General features: G+C 39.2%; 1 non-coding gene across 1 annotated transcript; it reads left to right on the forward strand.

Annotated features, from left to right (window-relative positions):
• The first annotated feature begins 10132 nt into the window (after positions 1-10132).
• LOC122097766 lies at positions 10133-10239 on the forward strand. Its single transcript, XR_006145583.1, has one exon. It is a non-coding gene; the product is annotated as a U6 spliceosomal RNA (small nuclear RNA).
• The last annotated feature ends 407 nt before the right edge of the window (positions 10240-10646 follow it).

Raw genomic sequence — 10646 nt, forward strand, 5'->3', positions numbered from 1 at the left:
TGGACCCCCAAAAGACAAGGAATTACTTTGAACAAGCATTTTTATAATCAATGCTTAAGCTTCTAGCATATGGGTAATAAAATTCTGTTGTTTTTAAGCCACTTACTTTGAAGTATTCTCTTATAACAGCCCAATTGCTGACAAAAGGCAAAGCAGTTTTGAGTTAACATCACAAATTATGATAAAAAAAGACAGATGCATAGTAAAGGAGACCTATCTCAGCCATTCACAGATTAGAAATGTGGAGACATAACCTCATTTATGTAGGTTAAACATGGAAGAGAGAATGTGGTTAGCCCAAAGCCAAATGCCAAAAGCAGATAAATTTAACAAAATACCATGAAGTTGAAACAAGTCTTAAAAGGGAGATCTGGGCTTAAAGGGAGTAGGGCACTTCTGCCCTAATGGAAATGGTGGACTAATACAGTCATATCACTCAATGTACATATGTGAGAATATAAGTAGGATACTTGAAGGGATAGGTGGTGTTGGGGTAAGGGAAGGAAGAAAAGTGGAAAGATTTCAATGTTCCAGATGTATTGTACATTGAAATGCACATATACTCTATTAAACACTGACATGATGAAGCAAAACCCCTTTGCACAACTTGATAAAGATTAAAACAAATTTGAAGTTTTAATATTAAGAGACAAAAATCATAAACGTTTAGAAATAAATAAGAGGATAGCATTGACATATTGTTATGGCTTGTGTTTCTTTCAATATACAAAAATTTATGTGTCAAGTCTGCTGCAAATGTAAATTTTATTTTGCCAATTCTTTTTGCAAATTGCTTAAAATATAGAGAACCAAATTCCACAACCCCTTCACTTCCAATAAAAAAAATCTTATAGACCTTTAGGTTTCTCAGTTGTTTCTAAATATCTTAAAGTGATGCATTGGAACCAATTTCATTCTACATTTAATTTTAATTTTTAAAACACTAAATTCTTCTAAAATCCTCTCACTCGGACATAGGTATGGATAGATAACTGACGTGGGCAGAATCAGAATTATTCAGAAGGCTGTAAATGGATGCTTATCTAATTTTCTCTCTTCTTGATCATAGAAAACAGACTGCCCTTGTTAGGAAAATGAGGGAGAATGGAAAAGAAATAGGCCGAACTCCATCATCAACAGGTGAGGACTGTTTATTGATGAACAGCGAGGGGCACAGCCCTTCCAGCAGGTTTGGAGGTTGTGTGAGGGAGCTGGGACAGGATCGGGTTTTTATAGGAAGTCTGAGCAAGGAGGTAGAGGTTAATGGAAAGCCCCTAGCTCAAGGAAGGTGTGGGCCCACAATGGGATGTTTACAGCTGGGTTAGGTGGATTGCCCTGCCTGCACTTCAAAGGAGTTCACATATACCTGGGTTTTGCCTGCAGTCTATATGGGCCTAGGATAGTAGGGTGGGGGTCAATCCTTCATATTCCATCTTCAGATACATAAAAGGATAGGGCCAAGAGGGGAGAGGCAAGTTCTTTATATAGGATCTTTGGATACATAAAAAGAACTGGGCTGATAGAGGATTAACATGGAGTTATGAGAACAAAGCAGATTCCAATCATTTTGAAACCTGGAGTATAAAAGGTGGAGTATAAAAAGGGGTCTTTTCTGGCTGCCTTCAGCTGGCATGGGGGTGTCGAGGAGTCACTGGGGCTGGGGTCTTCAGGTCCATGTCTGTGCTCGGTCCAAGGCAGTGTAAGCAAAGCCTCTGGTTGCCTGCAGTAATAGGATGGCCTTGACATGGTCCCAGGTCTTGAGTCAGGGCTATAATCCTGTTAGAGAGAAACTTGAAAATGCTGAGATCAAGCAAAAGGCTGACTGGTTGATATGAGTTACATAGGAAAACACACCCAGGGCACAAACCAGAAAAGTTCCATTTGGATCATGAGCCCATAGCCAGTCAGAAACTAGGGCTGGATTGGAGTAGTTAAGGTAAAGGGCCTGGTGAGAGACTTTGATCATTTCCTATAAATAGCTGGTAACAAAGGCAAGAATGTAAATTCTTGTCCAGTTAGAAGTTAGACAGATATGGACATTAGATGGACAAGCTTCTCAAATTGTTTCTTTTGACCTCCTGGCTCTGGTTAATTTTGAAAGGACAGGCACAAAGTGGCTGATGTGACATCATCTCCTCTTATACTTTTCCGCCTTGTCCTGGAATCTAGCTGCTTGTGGCTAGGATATGGGCTTTGAACTCAAGGCCTGAGCACTTTCCCTGAGCACTTCTGCTCAAGGCTAGCATCCTACCACTTTGAGTCACAGGGCCACATTTAGCATTTGGATGGTTAATTTTTGAGCCAGCTTCCAGCCTGGTTCTTTGCTGGTTGTATAGGAATAGCTTCTCAGGGATTTTTTGCCTGGGCTGGCTTTGAACTGCAATCTTTGCCACAAAAACACTTTATAATTTCCAATCAAAGTAACAAGGAGATCAGTGGGAACAAGTAGAGCTTATGTGCACCCTGTCAAAAATTGATCAACAAATACTTGCCAGAACTCTGCAATGACACAACTCAATAGCTAGGATGAGGGTTTGAGTATAGCTTGGCTGCCTGGGAAACCTTATAACCAAAGTGTGTAAGAGGCTCTTCTGGCCTATACATGTATTAATAGCATAACAACATAGCTGGCTTTTTCAGGTCAGGCTGGGTAAGGTTTATAGAGAGTGTCCCACAAGAGTCTAGTTTTTGTAAATCTAAAGGAGTCTTTTTCCAAGAATCAGCTGTGTGTGATCGAGTCAGGCAGGAGTCCAGTATACCATGGAGGCGGTAGCATGCTTCAGGCAGGATCTTGGCTAGACTGCATCCCTCGGATGAATGGTTAATTACTTACAACATTATACACAGATTGGCTAAAGACACTTGACTTTAGATGGATATAGAGAATAACATGCTAGTTTTAATGTTAAATCACAGCCAATAATTACATACAAACTTTACTCATAAGCTGTCTTTTAAGGCATACTCATACCATCTCCTACATACTCGAACTTTCTGAGGACAGAAACAGATATGTGGAACAAACATTTTAAGACAATTCTTACCTCCTTACTGGTGTTTTTCATCACAGCTGGTTAGTAGATGAGCTGGGTCTCATTCCTTTTACTACTACCCTTGATAAAAATGTTTTCTTTTAACAAACAGCACATTTGATAGGAAATATCTGTATCAAGAAATAGAAGAAGATGACTTTTTACACAGGTTTTATGTATTATAATAAGATTATGCTGAACATGTTCACACACTTATACTTAAACCAAAGTTTTAAGGTGCAGTTAAGTTTTTAAAAAAATGAAAACCAACCATATGGGTTTTTTTTAATTCCAGTGGCAAAGTGATATTGTTTTGCCCAATATGATAAAAACACGTGTCAATGTCAGAAAAGTAGGCAATACCAAACAATATGCAAGGCAAATTTTGACAAACAGAATTTCCACCCTTAAACAAACATTAATAACAAGAGCAGAAAATCTTTAAATCGATTTTGGTGATGAGGCATATTATATGATTTAAATATTTTAACCCCTAGAAGAGTGAAGAGGAGAGTGGAGTAAGGTTGGTGGAAGAGTGGAGGTTGTAGAAAAATCCATTATGTGGTCTTTGCCTCTTTCTAGCTGCCAGCTTCCAGGGCATGTAGAGAGAATTGGGGGAGAGGGTGGCTGAACAGCCACTGTAAGGAGAAGAAATAACACTTTTAACATGAAGACATTTAAAGGGATGATGTGGCATAATGAAGGTGCTGAAAAGTGGGTGTTTGAGTGAGTGGATAGAGAGAGTTATTGGAAGATGTGAGAGGGAGGGATTTCTCTTCTGCAGTCTCCTAGAGAAGAAATTAAGAATAAAGATTTTGATGTGAGTGGACTCAGGAAAGAGAAAAGGATTGGATTATTGTCTAAATCCAAAAAGAAAAGAACTGGTTTGTTTCTTTTATGGGATTTCAGTGTGATAAAGGGAGAGAGCCGTAAAAGAGAGAGGCTGTCCTCAGTGTTTTTGACACCCATACACTTTCAGTGACAGGTTAACAAAAGTTCCAGAGCAGAGGCCTATTTATTTAGGGTCTGGAAGGGAAGAAGACCTTAGAAGCCATAGAACAGGATTGAGAAGTGTATAAGTATGGAGGGGTTTGTGTAGAGGGATTTTTAACAGGGCTGTTAGCTTGTTGTTTTATCTTTTTGTTTTTCTTTTTTTTGGCCCTGTCGTGGAGCCTGAACTCTGGGGTTGGGAATTGTCCCTCAGCTCTTCAGCTCAAGGCTAGTGCTCTACCACTTGAGCCACAGTGCCACTTCCGGCTTTTTTCTTTTTGCTTATTTGGTGCTGAGGAGTTGAACTCAGGGCCTCAGGCATGCAAGAGAAGCACTGTACCACTGAGCCACCTTCCCAACCCTTGCTGTTTTATCTTTGGAGGCCTATGCCCATCCTCACCTTGTGTCAGCTACACAGGTAGGCAGACAGGAAAGCACAGGGACAGGGGTGAGCAGAAGGAGTTTGCTTGACACAGGCAGACAGTCTTAGCCTAGATAAGCTGGACCAACTGCAAATAGCAAGAGTGCAGTTAGAAGGGCAAGGAAAGAGAAAAAGATCTTTGGTGCCAGAGGTCATCAAAGAAAAGAGAGAGTGAGAGAGAAAGGGAGAGGGGGAGAGAAAAGGGGTGAGAGACAGATTGAGCTGCTACAAGATGAGGAGTTACTTTTTAGAGGAGATAGTTAGGAGAATCATGGCAGAGAAGGGCTTGGTGAGCAAGGCTGGAGAGCGGGTAGGGGGAACTCTGGAGTGGAGGTCAGAGAAGGACTTGGTGAACAGAACAGAATAAGCAGAGTGGGGGGTTTTCTGGAGCAGAGGTAGAGGAGGGCTTATGTATAGGGGACCTGGGACTCCCCACCGTTTTGTTGGAGAATTGTTTAAATCACTAAGAGGAAAACCTAAGGTTCCGAATTTAGGCCAGTGCTGGCCATGATAATGAGACCAGATTTTGGAAGAAAAACACGTCAGATTATTTTTTTACTGTAAATCAGTCAGCCCAGTTTCTTAAGATTAGACCATAGTCAGACCAATGGGGTGTCTCTGGGAGACAATTTGGAAAATTTGGTAGGACTACTGAGTCTGTCCCGTTGTTCCAGGTATCCCTGGTGTTTTGGGAAGGCAGATGGACATATCCAAGTAATTAGGATAGAGCATCCCCAAAGGTCCTAATTACAGGGGGTCATGGTGTCAGGAAAAGAGACACTCCTGGAGTCTCCTGGATTCCCACAGACAGGAAGGAAGGAAGGAAGGGAATCCTGGATTCCTGGGGTCCGTTTCATTGCACCTCCACCACAGACTTGGCTGGTAATCTTGTACTGAGGCTTTTACATGGTGAGTGAAGTTGACCAAAAGGCAAAGACCCTCCAGCCTGGAGATAAGAGTCCAGGAACAGAGTAAAAGAGAAAGAATAGGGGAAGAGACCTTTTCTGGGTTTATGCAGGGGCCCAATAATACCTCAAGCCACAGCAGGGTTGCTGTCCACTGCTTGCACTGTTTACAAAGGCAAAGATCAAGAGGTCTTTCATGTGGCTGTTTAGCCCAAAGTAAGCTCTGAGGGCTCTGTCCTCCCAGTGGAGAAAGGCCTTGGAAGGAGGAGGAAGGTAGCAGAAAGCCTCCATGAGGGGTGGCAAGGAGGGGTGTTGCCCCTGGGCAGAGGGCACCCAGTCCTCCAGGGTGTCAGAACCATATGTTAGGAAAATGGAGGAGAATGGAAAAGGAATAGGCTGAACTACATCATCAACAGGTGAGGCCTGTTTATTGAGGCACAATGAGGGGCACCATCCTTCCAGTGCATTGGGAGGTTGTGTGAGGGAGCTGGGATAGGATCTGGGTTTTTATAGGAGGTCTGAACAAGGAGGTAGAAGTTAAAGAAAAGCCCCTAAGTCAAGGAAGGTGGGGAACTTTCAGTTTGGCCCACAATGGGCTTACGTGGATTTCCCTGCACTTCCAAGGAGGTCACATGTACCTGGGATTTTGCCTGGAGTCTGTATGGGCCTGGGACAATAGCGTGGTGGGGAAGGCAGGTCAATCCTTCAGTCCTAATTGGAAAAAGTTATCCTTACCAGCTTTTCTGCATATAACATTCCATAAACATTTTCTTATTAGAGGATTATACAAGATTAGCTATAAATTGATTGATAATGACTGAGCTTGACAGAAAGGTGATGGAAATCTCTCTACACTTCAGTGAGGTTCTGACTTGTGTTTCACAAAGTGTTATGAAAGCTCTCTATGAGAAATCTAACAGCTGCATTTCTAAAAAGTCCTTGCGTGCTTACACTTTCTGATAATGTCTCACCTCAAGTACTTCTTCTTGAAGATCTACACCATTCAATGATGCTGTATTAGATCCTTGTTACATTTTACAGACAGCTCATGGTGATGAAATTTGGGTTTTTCATAGTTGCTCTTCCAATTCCATGCACAATATGCAGACAAAAATTATCTGAAAAATTTGTATCCGTTGATAGTGCATATACTTTTCCACTACAAATATAAAATGTAGTAAAATTTTTAATAGCAATCATACTGCAATAGGTTATGGGCAGATTCTAATGTAAATAATATACTGTGTTTATGTAGAGAATTTGAGCATCCAAAATTTTAATATGCCTGTGGTCCTAAAACCAGTACCTTACTGATATTGGGTGACAAATACTTCATATAAGTATGGAAGAAGTTTTCTTCGTATTTTTAAATATATTTTTTGTAAATATCATATACAGAGGGGTTACAGTTACATAAGTAAGGTAATGAGTACGTTTTTTATTGAGCATTGTTACCCCCTCCTTTGATTTTCCCCTACCATCCCTTCCCTGCACACCTCCTCAACTCCCCACTTTACCCCCGTCTGATATTGTCTTGTACATCCCATTGCTACAGTGGGTCAACCTGTATCCTTTCCTTGTATCTTAAATGAAGAAATGCTGGCTTGATTTATGCATATTCTACTTGTGTAGACACACCTATAGTCACTCACCAAGTCCAAAAGCACATAAGTGAAATGCACATCTTCTTTTGTCAGTTGGTATAATTGTATTGTACACATTTATTGACAGGTTACAAATTATTTTCAATTTTTAAAACATTAAAAAACTTTCTTTTTTTAAATTTCTTGGCCAGGAAATGGAAGACCTCAGTCAGCATTTCTAACTTTAGACTTCACATGGGTTGGTTAAGTGTTGACCTGAGGTCCAGTCTTCTGAGGCCTCATTCATCTGCTTAGGAATTGATGGTAGTTGGATGTGAGGGCGATCTGCTGCGACATCTGTCACCCCATTGATCGCCAGGGTTGATTCGGCTGCTCTGGCTGGCTAGGTGGGTGTCCCCTTCCTCCCTTACCGCTACATGTGTGTCCCTCCCAAAACTGTGCACTCGGTCGAGGAGGACTACCATCCCCAATAGAGGAGGATCGGTCTTAGGTCAAGGATATACGGGTAGCTGAGCTCCCCTGCTAGAACCTCCAAACAAGCTCTCAAGGAATTGATGGTAGCTTTTGTAAAAAAGCTCAAGGAAGGATGCCATTTAAAGCCTTATAACCTTATTTTTTACCAGGATATTCTTCTGCTTTGGTTTTTGAGACTGTCTACAAGAGCAAGAATTCCATGGGGAGCAAGGAGACACCATAAGACCTTTACTTACTGAGATTTCTGAGTGATTTGTTATCACTTGTATGGGATGTTGCAAGTTGATTCTGGCAAAAACTACCAATTTTAGGAGATAAGATGAGTGGAAAAAAAACTCTTAGAGACAAAGACATCTTCAATATATTCAGTTCCAAGCATTCCATCTAAGGCATATTCAACAATTAGTGAAAATTGTGTTGGCTGTATCTATGTGTCTTTCTCCATGTGTGCATGTATACATGTGTATATGTATGTGTATATTTGTGTGTATAGTAACATACATGTGTACATATATAAGGGCATATACACACATATATGCAAATGTAAATAAATATAAATATATAAATATATGTGTATATATATCAGCTGTTCAGTGATTTAATCTAGAGTTCCCAGCACATTGCCATTCTCACAAAGTGTACATGATAAACTGCTCTGAGGATCTGTGCTCATTTCCCCCATTACCTTGTTTTTCATCCCTGTGAACAACTTCAGCCTACTTTCCCTAGGATATCTTTGTTTTGGTTACTGACTGATAATAAAAGAAAAACATTCTTTGTAAAAGAAAAAGAACTTTTAGGTCACAAATGGATGCCTATGAGATAAAATTATAATAGAAATAAAAGTGAAAAGGAATTCCTAGATCTGTTGTTTTGCCATTTAGAATGGCAAAGAATAATATCACGTTACTCTTATAACTTTTAAAGAGTGCAAGGGTAACTGATGGTCCCTATCATGTTCCCACAAAAGCAGTGGATCCTGAAGGACAATAGTAGACCAGCAGAAATTCTAAATAGCAGACATGGAGCATGAAAGAGAAAGAGAGAAAATGAGAGAGAGAGAAAGAGAGAGAGAAATATCATAATACTGGAAGTGCATAACAGATAAACAAGAGCTGTATGAGAACCTTCGTACTGCTATCTTTAGACTCTCCATGTACATTTGAAGGTATTTGATGTCTGATAATCCATCAATATAAAAATATAAATTAATTTTGATAAAAATTAAAGATTACTCAGAAGAAATTATAAATGCAAAAACAGTCTTCACAGAAGCAAACACTCAGAGATATTTCATGACTTTGAAAAGGATGAAGTGGCTGAAGTTAGTATAAATTTAGAAGTATGACAATTCACAAAAACATAAAAAGATATTCATGTATTTCATTATATAACCCAAAGCAGAAAGTAAATGTTGTTCAGATGATTTTTAAAAGAACAGTCTCTCCGGTTCTTGGAAGGTGGCTCAGTGTTAGAGTGCTTGCCTTGCATGCATGTGGCGCTTGGTTTGATTCCTCAGCACCATATAAGGAGAAAAAGACAGATGTGATGCTGTGGCTCAAGTGGTAGCACTCGACTTGAGCTGAGGGACGGCACCCAGGACCCAGAGTTCAAGCCCCACAACCAACAAAAACCAAACCAAAAAACTAAACAAAACACAGTCTCTCACTTTTGTGGCCTCAACTCTGTAAAACCACTGCTTCAGCTTAAGGCTAAGATTTTATGTGTGGACATTTATCAACACTCCTGATTCAGACTCTAATTGAGAAAATTTTTAATCAATATTTTGTTCTTAATTTTGATCGCTGTGAATTCACATGCACCTATAAAAAATGGTCATCCCAGTAACATTTTCAAAATACCTCGTAATGACGACTTAAAAAAGTTGTATTATATTGCAAAAAAGAAAACAATGCAAAAAATAAAGAAAACCAATAATTAAATATTAATGATTAATAAAATAAAAGCCAAATACCAGTATTTCCAATATTTGAAGTATACTACATATTAGATTTTACAATTTGCTCATATTCCTGTACATTTAAAACTGGCTAAGATTATGATGTTCAACAAGAATTTTATAAGCTATGAGTACCCTTTAAATTTACACTGTAAGATAACTTTTTATGTCTCACTCATCACTGATACATGGCTTATATAATCATTTGTTCCTTGCTAACATATAAAGAAAAGAAGCCCTAAAGTTTCAACAGAAATTGTGTAGTTAAAGTCTTATCTCTTTGCTCTGTTTCTTTACACAAAGACTTTGCAACTTCTCATTAATAAATTTTCTATAAACTCTGAAATGTACATACTTAGTAATATATGTCAGCTACCATAAATCTTAAATACTTTATGGAAAAGTTTTATGACCTGACAGTCTTAATTTTGGCATATATAAGCAGGTTCCCAAAATTAAACATATTTAAAACATTAAAATTTTTAACACACCTTAACACTTGCTGCAGTGTTCATTATGAGAGGTGCCCTGTATAGAATAATTGAATTCCTCCTCCTACACATCTCTTGAACAACAAACATCTGGACTCATTTTGTTTTTGTCATATCAATCTTGACTTTATTCTTAAATGTGTGCTTATGTAACAAATATCTGGTTCTAAAATTTCACAATTCTTTTGAACTTGCTTTTTGTTGAATTATCTAGTTTAAAAAAATCAATTCTACTTTATATATAAAAAATGTTCTGTGCTCAATTTGGCAGCACATACACTAAAATTGGAACAATACAGAGAAGATTAGCATGGCCCCTGCGCAAGGATGACACCCAAATTCATGAAGCGTTCCACAACAACAGATGCTGGAGGGCATGTGACCAGAAGGGAACCCTACTATATTCTTGGTGGGAGTGTAAACTTGTTCACGCACTTAGAAAGCAGTATGGATGTTCCTCAAAGGGTTACACATAGAGCTCCTCTATGACCCAGCAATCCCACTTTTCTGCATTCACCCAAATGATCACTAACAAGGCCATTCTAAAACTACCAGCACAACTATGTTTATTGCAACATTATTTACCATAGCTTAGATATGGAATCAACCCCGATGCCCCACAATAGATTAATGGATGAAGAAAACATTGTGTGTGTGTGTGTGTGTGTGTGTGTGTGTGTGTGTGTGTGTGTGTGTGTGATGGAATTCTATCATCCATCAGAAAGAATGACATTGCCCAATTTGTTAGAAAATGGAAAGACTTGGAAAA

The sequence above is a fragment of the Dipodomys spectabilis genome, unplaced genomic scaffold (genome assembly GCF_019054845.1).
Source record: "Dipodomys spectabilis isolate Male_0828 unplaced genomic scaffold, ASM1905484v1 ptg000434l, whole genome shotgun sequence".
NCBI lineage: Eukaryota > Metazoa > Chordata > Mammalia > Rodentia > Heteromyidae > Dipodomys > Dipodomys spectabilis.